Here is a 12,937-nt window from a genome sequence, read left to right on the forward strand (position 1 = left end):
TCCTTCTTTCTTTCTTAATCTGTTTACCCTCTAGGGTTGGTTTTCCCTCGGACTCAGCGAGTGATCCCACCTCAACCGCCTCATGGGCAGTGTCCTGGAGCGTGAGACATTGGGTCGGGATACAACTGGGGAGGATGACCAGTACCTCGCCCAGACGGCTTCACCTGCTATGCTGAACAGGGGCCTTGGTGGGGGATGGGAAGATTGGAAAGGACAGAGAGGGAAGAGGGAAGGAAGCGGCCGTAGCCTTAAGTTAGGTACCATCCCGGCATTTGCCTGGAGGAGAAGTGGGAAACCACTTCCAGGATGGCTGAGGTAGGAATCGAACCCACCTCTACTCAGTTGACCTCCGGAGGCTGTGTGGATCCCGTTACAGCCCTCGTACCAGTTTTGAAATTTCGTGGCAGAGCCCGGAACCGAACCCGGGCATCTGGGGGTGGCAGCTAATCACACTAACCACTACACCACAGAGGCGGACAATTTCAAGTCATGCTCAGTGTAATCACTTGGCATGACCTATTTACCACGCCGTGCGACAGCAGATCGATGCAGTACTATTTTGCTCTGCAATGTACACCCACACTGCATTGGTACAGTATCAGACATAGTCAGAGGACTATCGACATCCATGTTCTTAGAAGACTGTTGTAACGTCGAGACAAACAAGGGGAAGAGGACTCACCCGGTATATTCCGTGAGGTGAAGTTGCGCCGTACATTAATTTCCACACACTGTAGCTGCAACCAGTAGTGTCAATTGGAAATTAGAAGTGAGGGGGAGGTGGGGAGCAAAAAATGTAGAGACAACAAAAAGTTCACTGGTTTGTGGAAGTTAGTGTGGAGGGTAAGGGAGGGGGGCGAGATATATACATGAAAACTGGAAGAAAATAAAAACTATAAATGACAGGTTTTTTTTATGCACTTTGGAGGAATTTCGACAGAGAAGTAAAGGTGTCAGTTTACTAACTTAAGTGCTGCAATAAGTTTTTGAGATTTTGATTCAGTACTGTACAATAAAACTTTCACCAAAGGAACAATATTACACACATATTACAATTGAATAGAAGTACGGCGTGATTATACAATGAAAAAGTCATTTAGTATCTGACTACACACTAAGAAACTATCATAACAGGCACTAAAAAGACTGTCAGACTGACGGGGGTGGCAGCTAATCACACTAACCACTACACCGCAGAGGCGGACATTCATTTTACTGCTTAGTATTATTGTTTAACTTCACTAGATAACATTCCTCAATAAATCTTAAGGAAGAAAAGACCGGAACAAGGATGTCTTCGTGAAAATCATCAGTTCAAACGTAATTCAGGACATTACAAAAACTCAAATCTAACCATTATGTTCCTGGGAAAAATCTTCCAGGTGAAGTAAGAGTGTTTAAAAACATTTCCAATGTTGTTTCCAGCGCCTTCACATTATCAGTCACCTTGAAAGTTTCTTGTGACCTTAGTTATATTTGTTTTACTTATTAAAACAATGGTAGGTAATAATAATAATAATAATAATAATAATAATCGTATGGCCTCAGCTACCGTGTGCAGACATTTCAATTTGACGCCATCTGGCTGTCTGCTCGTCAATTTCGACGTTCCGTTTTACTCCAGGCCCACTAGATGGCAGACCGAGTAAACGGAAACTCTCTTGGGCGTCTATGGCTGAGATTTAATGAATTTTGTCGGGTAAACACCAAATGTGTCACCAGAGATCTTTTACATGCCGACATCGTACGACATGGAGTGTCGAATGGACTTTTTACCGCCCTTCAAAAATCCGACTACCTCTGCCGGGTTTGAACCCGCTATCTTGGGATCCGGAGGCCGACACTCTACCACTGATTCACAGAGGCAGCTAATGGTAGGTAACTGATGTTAACGACACAATTTTTATTTTGTTGTAGGTGTTTTGCAAGTGCTCCCGTGACTGTGCAGCATTGAAAGTGACTGCAAGACATGTTCTATTTAGGAAATTGTGGGCCCTCTAAAGTTACACAGAACAATAGAGCTTTATGAGAAATCTTATGGCTGTTAAGAGAAGACACGAAGCATATCAAGATCCTATAGACATGATACTGTATAGGCTTTTGGGCTTATGCCGTGTCAAGAAAATAAGGTGAAATTCTTTACGTTTCGCAGAGAACTGTGCTCTGCGAAGAAGCCTTTCTCGTGGTCAGTCGAGATTACTTCTGAGGACACAGAGCACAGTTCTCCGCGAAACGTAAAGAATTTCACCTTATTTTCTTGACACGACATAAGCCCAAAGGCCAATACAGTACCATGTCTATAAGTACGGGCCGTGAAAGAACCAATGGCAACATATCAAGATCCTGCTAACAATAAGCGTCAACACCCTTTTTTTCAGGACAACATTTTGCGATACATATATCGGCGAGAAGAGTTACTCTGTTCAGAAGTGGCTTCTCGTGATGCTATATCAAAAGGAGTAAAGAGAGGTGGGAATAGTCCTAGAAAGGAAAATGAGTGGAAGGAGAAACTTAGGAAATATATTGCAAACATACCCTGCAGGGAGATCCATTATGGTACGGAGGATAACCATAATAGGCGTTACTTGTCGCTATATTTGAACATTCTGAAAATGTCAGTAATAAAGCAAGAAATCGTAGAAAAAATGATCATCTGAAGGAGTACCGGTTAGTACATGCACACATTGATTAAGGGAACATCGGCAGAGGTAAAATATTTGGAGAAATAGGATTACAGATTAGCACTTAGGAGTTACTAAACCCATAGTTCCAAACTGATGAAATAGTTCGCCGGAGTCCTCCGATCAGCTGATCGCTTTACCAGGACTTCGCAGACTTGAGGGGGCTAAAATGTTTTCGGAATCACTTATAAGAGTTCAGGTACTCGAAATATTCGGGATGCTTGAGTAATACCCGTACGACGCTATACTGTGAGAAGAGATGACTGTTTCTGCTCCGCGGATTCGAATTAATATACAATCTATATACACTGACTGACGGAGCAAATGCAACACCAAGAAGGAGTGGTTCGAAAGGGATGAAAGTTGGGGAAAAAACAGAGACGGCACGGACGAATAATTGATGTTTATTTCAAACCGATATGCAGGTTACACAATGCGCACGGCATCGACTCAGTAGGATGTAGGACCACCGCGAGCGGCGATGCACGCAGAAACACGTCGAGGTACAGAGTCAATAAGAGTGCGGATGGTGTCCTGAGGGATGGTTCTCCATTCTCTGTCAATCATTTGCCACAGTTGGTCGTCCGTACGAGGCTGGGGCAGAGTTTGCAAACGGCGTCCAATGAGATCCCACACGTGTTCGATTGGTGAGAGATCCGGAGAGTACGCTGGCCACGGAAGCATCTGTACACCTCGTAGAGCCTGTTGGGAGATGCGAGCAGTGTGTGGGTGGGCATTATCCTGCTGAAACAGAGCATTGGGCAGCCCCTGAAGGTACGGGAGTGCCACCGGCCGCAGCACATGCTGCACGTAGCGGTGGGCATTTAACGTGCCTTGAATACGCACTAGAGGTGACGTGGAATCATACGCAATAGCGCCCCAAACCATGATGCCGCGTTGTCTAGCGGTAGGGCGCTCCACAGTTACTGCCGGATTTGACCTTTCTCCACGCCGACGCCACACTCGTCTGCGGTGACTATCACTGACAGAACAGAAGCGTGACTCATCGGAGAACACGAGGTTCCGCCATTCCCTCATCCAAGTCGCTCTAGCCCGGCACCATGCCAGGCGTGCACGTCTATGCTGTGGAGTCAATGGTAGTCTTCTGAGCGGACGCCGGGAGTGCAGGCCTCCTTCAACCAATCGACGGGAAATTGTTCTGGTCGATATTGGAACAGCCAGGGTGTCTTGCACATGCTGAAGAATGGCGGTTGACGTGGCGTGCGGGGCTGCCACCGCTTGGCGGCGGATGCGCCGATCCTCGCGTGCTGACGTCACTCGGGCTGCGCCTGGACCCCTCGCACGTGCCACATGTCCCTGCGCCAACCATCTTCGCCACAGGCGCTGCACCGTGGACACATCCCTATGGGTATCGGCTGCGATTTGACGAAGCGACCAACCTGCCCTTCTCAGCCCGATCACCATACCCCTCGAAAAGTCGTCTGTCTGCTGGAAATGCCTCCGTTGACGGCGGCCTGGCATTCTTAGCTATACACGTGTCCTGTGGCACACGACAACACGTTCTACAATGACTGTCGGCTGAGAAATCACGGTACGAAGTGGGCCATTCGCCAACGCCGTGTCCCATTTATCGTTCGCTACGTGCGCAGCACAGCGGTGCATTTCACATCATGAGCATACCTCAGTGACGTCAGTCTACCCTGCAATTGGCATAAAGTTCTGACCACTCCTTCTTGGTGTTGCATTTGCTCTGTCAGTCAGTGTAAAATAAGAGTGTTGTCTGTACATTGCCCTGAATTTAAAAAGAATGGTACGGTATTTCTTTATCGGTCGTGTCCGCAGTAACAAGGAAATGCACTTTTTAATTTTCCGTCATGTCTGTCTGTCTGTCTGTCTGTCTGTCTGTCTGTCTGTCTGTCTGTCTGTCTGTCTGTCTGTCTATCTGTCTGTCTGTCTGTCTGTCTGTCTGTCTGTCTGTCTGTCTGTCTGTCTGTCTGTCTGTCTGTCTGTCTGTCTGTCTGTCTGTACGCGCATCACGATAGAATGGCTGAAGGGAATTTAATGAAAATCGGTAAAGTTGGGGAGCGAGACACTACAATCTAAGCTATAAATAATTTTATTCACACTGAGTAAAATGGTAGTTTAGGGGAAAGCCTAAAATTTAATTCGCAAATAGCTTAGTAGTCCCATCAATAAATACTGCATAATTAAAGTTATATAGAATTAAATTTTCGATCATTTATGTCATTTTTACCCTACCGGCTATTATATCAGAAATATAATTCCGATTTTTGTTCGTAAGTCCATATCAACGCCGAACCGCGTGGAAACAGGTGAACATAATTGAGTGAAAATCGGTATGTAATGTCAAGGAATAGGCCACTATGACTTAGGCTAAAAATAATGTTGTTCACGCTGGATGAATGGTAGTTTACGGGAAGGCGCCTAAAATGTAATGTTTAATTACTTATATTGTTGGTCGTATCGAAGAGTACTGTATAACAAAAGTTAGAGGGAATAAAATTTCCGGTCATTTATGCCTCGATGAATTGATGAATTTAGACTTTTGCTGCTTAGCCCATATCAGCACCGAGCATTGCTAACATGGAAACATTGTTCAATCGAGTTAACTGGCGATGGTTTTAGTCATGACTGTCTTAAGTGTAAAACCGCGTGGTCATTTGTCCATATCGACAAGGAAAATTGTGATGATGATTATAAAATATTAGTAGAAAACGTAAAGGAACGGTCGCTTGAAGACTAAGAGAAGAGGGAGTCGTTAAAGAAGGGAGGACTCCCTTTACATTAGATGCTCTAATATCCCAGAATGGGATGAAAAGTAAATGTGAAGGCCTACAATATCAAAAGCTCATAAAACTGATCAAAAATAATATTACATTGACCTTTGTTGTGATGCGATTGCTCTATTCTGCCGACGCTCACCTCAAATAGATGGGATTACTGCTGCCTGCCTGAATGGCCGAGGAGCCATGCTATGTGATTGTCCCGTCAACGACGGCCACTACAGCTAGGAATTAATATTAGCGAAGTGCCTCCGTGGCTCAGGCGGCAGCGCTGGGTTCCCGCCCACTCCATACGAGATTTGTGCTGGACAAAGCGGAGGCGGGGCAGGTTTTTTTCCCGGTACTCACATTTCCCCTGTCATCTTTCATTCCAGCAACACTCTCCACTATCATGTAATCTGTTAGTCAGTAATCACGGCCCGAGAGGAGTGCGACAGGCTTCGGCAGCCGGCACGATTCCTATCCCCGCCGCTAGATGGGGCTTCGTTCATTTCATTCCTGACCCGGTCTAATGACTGAAAACAGACTGTGGATTTTCATTTTCAATATTAGGAAAGTCAACATCGACACACAGATCTCGAGACGATGGTCACAGTTATATACCGTATTTTAATTTCATCGTCATCATCATCATCTGCACTTTCCAGCTGTTGGCCGGGTCTGCTTGTCTTGTCTTCCCACCACTTCTCCCTAGTCACTCTTGCCCAGTCCTCTCCTCTTCTCTGTACACACTCTTCCACGCCTTTTATCCACCTGTCTCTTTGTCTTCCTCTTGGCCGTTTACCTGTTATCTCCATTTCGTGCATCCTCCTCAGTGTCCTTCCCTCTGTCATTCTCTTCATGTGTCCATACCATCTAAATCTAGATGCCTCTATCCTATTCTGTAGTGGCTCTTCGTTTACTATATCTCGAACCTTCTCATTTCCCATCTTGTCACTCCTATCCTGCTTCTCATAAATTTCATTTCACTTGCCTGTATTCCATTCACTGCTCTCTGCCTCATTACCCAAGTCTTTAATTTGTAAGGTACAAATTATATTGTCATAATCATATTCAAATTCGAACTTGAAACTGCATTTTTCTGTGTTCAAATTAAGTGGAAGAATTTTTTTTTTTTTTTGCTAGTTGCTTTACGTCGCACCGACACAGATAGGTCTTATGGCGACGATAAGTGGAAGAATAGGGGAAGTCCGTGTAATTTGGACCACTTAACTTTAAACGTCCATAACTCTATTGACGTTAATGAAAATTTCTCAAATTTTACACACGATAATTAGTGCAACGTATCAAATCATTTGGTGAAAATAAATGTTAATATTATCTTTAGGATGCGTTTAAAAGTAATATTTATTCTTAAATTTCTTATCGTGTAATTTGGACTGGTAAATGCAAACACTTATAAGTTATTTAAGGAATACTAAGCAATAACATACGACGCTATGAATTGTGGTCGTTACTTTTGGCATGTAGGATAATGATAAAACAAATCATCGTGAATATTGGCGTAGGATTCATGAGCCCAATGTTTGCAACTATTGCACTGAAAGCAATCGTCATCATAATAAATGCCGTGAGATAGCTCCGCAACTTTCATCACGTAGGCTGAGTAGACCTCGAACCATCCCTCAGATCCAGGTAAAAATCCCCTACATGGTTGAGAATCGAACCCGGGTCCTCCAGTTAGCAGGCAGGCACGCTACCATACACCGCGGGTCCGGCTTCAAATTATAGAACAAATTATTTTAGAATCACCAGTGAAACTACAAGGAAACGTAATTATTACAATTATTTCAACGGTCCAAATTACACATTCTCGAGCAGTCCAAATTACATGACATGCAAAGATTTAATAAAAAAACTAAATAATATGCGAAGCATTTAAAATTTATGAGTGAAACCATGTTAAACCTTAACTAGCTTCATCAGTACTGTACTTGTAAAAGCTAAACACCTTCTTAGCTGAAATAACTACTTCACAATACAATTACTTGTCACCGTATAAGCTTACAAGGAATGTGAATATTAAAATTGTTTTCCTCTTCCCCCTTCAACTTCCAGGAAGAAAGCTGCCCTTGGTTGTCTTGCTGACCTTGCCTCAGACCGGGGGTGACCAAACTTGCAAATTCCAAAAATATTAACGGTGCAATTACACACAGGTACAAACTACACAGGTTTCCCCTGCTACTGAAGTCTCTACTCAGGCATTTTGTCCCCATATCGGAGAAAGACACAAAACTGCTGCCACTTGAGGATGACTGAAAGGAGTGAGGCAAGGTTGCAGTTTGCCCCCCACCCCCTCCTTTTCAATGTTTATATGGAACAGGCAGTAAGGGAAATCAAAAAGGAATTTGGGAAGGGAAACATAATCCAAGGAGAGAAAATCAAAACTCTGAGATTTGCCGATCATATTGTTACTTTATCTGAGACTGCAGAAGATCTGAAGAAATTGCTGAATGGTATAGACAGAGTTTTGGGTAAAGAGTACAAGATGAAAATAAATAAGTCCAAAACAAAAGTAATGGAGTGCAATGGAACGAAGTCAGGTGATGTAGGAAATGTGAGACTAGGAAATGAAGTCTTAAAGGAAGTAGGCGAATATTGTTACTTGGGTAGTAAAATAACAAACGATGACAGAAGTAAGAAGGACATACAATGCAGACTAGTACAAACAAGGAAGACCTGTCTTAAGAAAAGAAATTCGCTCACCTCGAACATTGATATAGGAATTAGAGAGCTGTTTTTGAGGACTTTCGTCTGGAGCGTGGCATTGTATGGAAGTGAAACATGGACGTTAAATAGCTCAGAAAGGAAGAGAATAAAAGTTTTTGAAATGTGGTGTTACATAAGAATGCTGAAGGTGAGGTGGATAGATCGAATCACAAATGAAGAGATACTGTATCGAATTGATGAAAGGAGATCGATTTGGCTAAATTTCACCAGAAGAAGAGATAGAATGATAGGGAACATCTTAAGACACACAGGACTTGTGCATTTGTAGGTAGTAAGAACGGTAGGGGTAGACCAAGGTATGAATATGAGAAGCAGATTAGAGCAGATGTAGGATGCAGCAGTTACGTAGAAATGAAAACGTTAGCACAGGATAGGGTGGCATGGAGAGCTGCATCAAACCAGTCTGTGCACTGATGACTCAAAGAACAACAACGACTGATAATTAACTACATCATATTAATGGAAATGAGACAAGAAACCATCTCTCCTTTATATACAGTGTGTATACACTGTACATATGAACTTACTGGAAGGCAACACCCGAGGAGTAACCACGTGACCAGTCGTGATGTTTTGTTAGTCAGAGTATGAACATATCTGTTTCAGTTATGGCAACATGTAGATAAGTATAGCCTGCAATATACCAGAGGAATTAGGGGACTCTTGTCCATCAAGAGGAAATAATAGCGAGTAAGATCTGGAAAACGGGATGGCCAGCACACTCACAATCTGTCATGTCTGTACGATCGGTTCGATTCTAAGACAACCAGTTATTGAGGCGATTGGTAAAAGACACAATATTATTGCAGGAGGACGAATCTTTTTTAAAGTAGTGGTTGGAATTATTGCCCCGGCTTATCGAAGAAGGGTTCTTAAATCTGGTGAATACCTTCCACTACTTAAAGGATTCCAAATTATTCTCCCTTGCAAGAAATTCGTTTCCTTAAATCATAAATTTGACTTCCGAATATCCTCAACGCTGATTAAGTGTGTTCCGAACGTTATCGAAAATTATAGCTGAATTCCCACTGAAATATTTGTTTCAATGAAAATGAAGCTTCTGTATTCCCCAACTTATATCTGAACTACACTCTCTCCTGGTGGACGTCAGCTGATTCGTTTTGGAAAAGACAGGGCCGAAACGTGGTGTCAATAACACAAGGTGGATATGAACATGTCTTAAAGGTAAGTTAATAATCATTTATCGTATATACTTGGATAGAAAGAGAAAGCAAGAGTCCGACTCATTGGCTGAATGGTCAGCGTAGTGACCTTCGGTTAAGACGGTCCCAAGTTCAATTTCTGGTCGGGTTGGGGATTTCAACTATGTATGGTTAAGTCCTCTGGCTTGAGGACTAGGTGTTTCTATTCGTCACATTACATATTCTGCACCTACTCACAACACACTGCACCACCAACCACCACAAACGCACGCAATAGTGAATACATCCCTCCACATAGGGTTGGCGTCAGGAAGGGAATCCCGTCGTAAAACTGGACCAAATCCACACGAATTGTCGACCCCCAGATATTAGGTAAGTGTTCAGATAAAAGAAGAAAGACACATGCAAACATATAGATTGTTGGGAGGGGAATGAATGCGATACACGTTACTATTAGTACATTATGATATCAGCAGATATTTCGGGCAGAAGGTAACTATGTGGATATTTCAGCTCCACTATTTCACTTTGCTTCTATGGAGCCGTTCATGAAAAGGAATCCTTTGTCAATGCATGATACGTTTTAGTGCGGAAGCATTGAATGATGGGACGTCTCCAATGTGGCGACAGTTTATGTAAATCAACACGTTTAGTTTAAGGTTGTTTAGTCCGAGACTGACGGCTTGTTGGGACTCTAGTGAGCATTAGCAATTGTCGTCAGTGAGTAATGGATTCAACGTCAAATGTAGTCAACATGTCCTTGAATATGGTGAAATATCTCGCCAGCTTCATTGTCTCCGGCGTCTAATGTTACTAAGCGCACATCTTAGGTATTTTAACATCACATTTCTTTGATTTTAAAATTGAAGTGCTGGTTTTCTGAGGAGTCACTAGTTCAATGACCACTAAACTATTCATATCGATCGTCTTGAGGTATAATGGCCTCTACAATGCGTATTATAGGCATGCAGAATGTGGTGCGATATATGAGTTATAAATTGCTTTCGGAATACTGGATAAGACGTGTGAATATTTTAAACTACAGTAGTAACAGATTTACTCACGAGAATAAGTATGTAAGTAGGAAAAGGGTATGATATACTAATAACGTCATCAGCACCAAATGATCCATAAATAAGCAGGATAGAAATATTATGAAGACAGTTTAAGATAAGTCCTGAAATTACGGAAGAAGTATGTCAAGGAGGAGAGCGGAAAGACATGTAACAAAACTGTGTATTTATTGATTTATTTAGATTACCTTATTGCGGAACAAGGTGTTCTAATTAAGTCGACCTAGGCCTAAAGGAGATATGTCAAGAACTTCAAACTTTGTCAAATGAACATTTCAAGCTTTTTAAATTAACGTTAAATAATTTTATGTTGGGTACTGATACAAACTGCACGTCTTTTGCCAAATATGGACACAAAAAAAAGATCAGAGAAAGAAAATTATATTTGAAAAAAGAAGATACGTCTGTTTTGCATAACATGTTTAATTATAAAGTACTAACATACGGTTTACCTTATCTAGAGTTCCGTTACCATAATAATACTTAAATACATAATTTTAGATTCAGTGCTATTTAACGTCCGGTACAAATGAACTTAAAAGGTAACAAGCGCATTTCCAAGAAACTCTCGCTTTGTTCATGAAACACGGATGAGTGAAAACAAAAAATCAATTTTCAGCTGGGATTGTAACAAGAGTAAATTAGTGAAACCCCCGTACTTAGTTCAGTTTAAAAATAACTTATAAAAATCACTGTTTCATAAATTCATAAAGCAGTAAAATATGAAAAAACTCAAATAAATTTACACACTAATTTTAAAAATTTGAACATTAGAAGTTCAAACACGCAAAATATCAGAATTCTTTCTTAATTTTTTTCCTGAACTAGAATTATCAACCAAAATTGTAGTCATTTTTTCCAAAGAGTCAACCAGCAATACTGTATAAGACTTTGAATCGTTCAGTTGGCATAACATTCACCTTCCTTTACATTTGATTTTGTGAACCTTTGAGGTCGGTAAGTTCAATCAGTCAATAAATAAATCACCACTGATCAGCATTTAGGACTGTCGCCAAAGTGGCAGATTCCCTATCAATTGACATTCATATGAACGAATATTTGCCCACATGTATCCTCTCCAATTCCAACTTTATCTTCGTACTAGCAATTACCCGCAGCTTCGCTCGCGTGGATTCCGTAATTTGATCAAAGTAATCGTACCTCGGCATTGTACTAAGACATTCTCTGAAAATTCCTAAAATATAAAAACTCACCCAAAAATTGAGTTTCATTTACCTCAGAAATTCTTTGTAAACCGTGGTTGTGGTATTAACTTATGGGGCTAAAACGACCATGCGACATAGAACTGTACACGTGAGAGTCTTCTTTCAAGTCGAAAAAATAGATACATGTTTCCTTATTTTTAAAGGAGATTCCAAATACGTATTCCCACGTCTGTAACATCTTCAGTTTCTGAGATATACATATGTATTCCCATGAAAAAAATGCAACCCCTTGATCAGTCCTTCCCCCACCCTCGCCCCCACCTAAGTGTATTTTCCGAAAATAAAAATACATGTTTCTTTATTTTAAAAGGAGATTCCAAATACCAATTTTCACGTCTGTAACATCTTCAGTTTTTAATATATAAGTATCCCCATACAAAATAATTAAGCTATTTTTCACTTCTTTTCACAGCCTGTTAAGAGGCTTCTTCGAAAACAAAAAGATACAGGTTCATGTATTTTTAAAGGACTTTCCAAATACCAAGTTTCTTGTCTCTAACATGTTAAGTTTTTGACATATAATGTAGATATACCGGTACTCGTTTTAAAAATGCAACCCAGTTTCCAATTTTTTCAGCCCCTTAACTGGATTTTCCGAAAATATATACGTGTTTCATTATTTTTAAAGGAGATTCCAAATACCAGTTTTCATACGTCTGTAATCCATTCAGTTTTTGAGATAAATGTATACTTATAAGAATAATTCAACTTCTTCTTCTTCTTGACTTCTTTCCACCCCTCTCCCGCCTTAAGTGGACTTTCCGAAAACAAAATATACATGTTCCTTTATTTTCAAAAGACATTTAAAATACCAACTTTCACGTCTGTAACAGTTTCACTTTTCAAGATAAAGTATCCTCATAAATATATTTCAACTCCTTATTTACTTATTTTCAACTCCACACCCCTTACGTCGATTTTCCGAAATGAAACAAATGCGTGTTTCTTTTTTTTAAAGGAGATTCCAAATACTAATTTTCACGTCTGTAACATCTTCATTTTTTGAGATATAGGTATCCTAATAAAAGTAATTCAATTCCTTCCCCCCCCCCCCCTTCCTAACCATTAAGTTGATTCCTCCCTCCCCATAGTGCGTGTTTCTTTTTTTTAAGGAGATTCCAAATAAAAATTTTAACGCGTGTAACCTTATGTTTTTGAGATCTAAGTTTCTCCATAAAAAAATTTCACTTCCTTTCACCCTCCCTCCTTTAAGTGAATTTTCCGAAAACCAAAAATACTTGTTTGTTTATTTATAAAGGAGCTTCCAAATGCCAATTATCACGACTGTAATATATTCAG

This window comes from Anabrus simplex, chromosome 2 (genome assembly GCF_040414725.1).
Source record: "Anabrus simplex isolate iqAnaSimp1 chromosome 2, ASM4041472v1, whole genome shotgun sequence".
Classification (NCBI taxonomy): domain Eukaryota; kingdom Metazoa; phylum Arthropoda; class Insecta; order Orthoptera; family Tettigoniidae; genus Anabrus; species Anabrus simplex.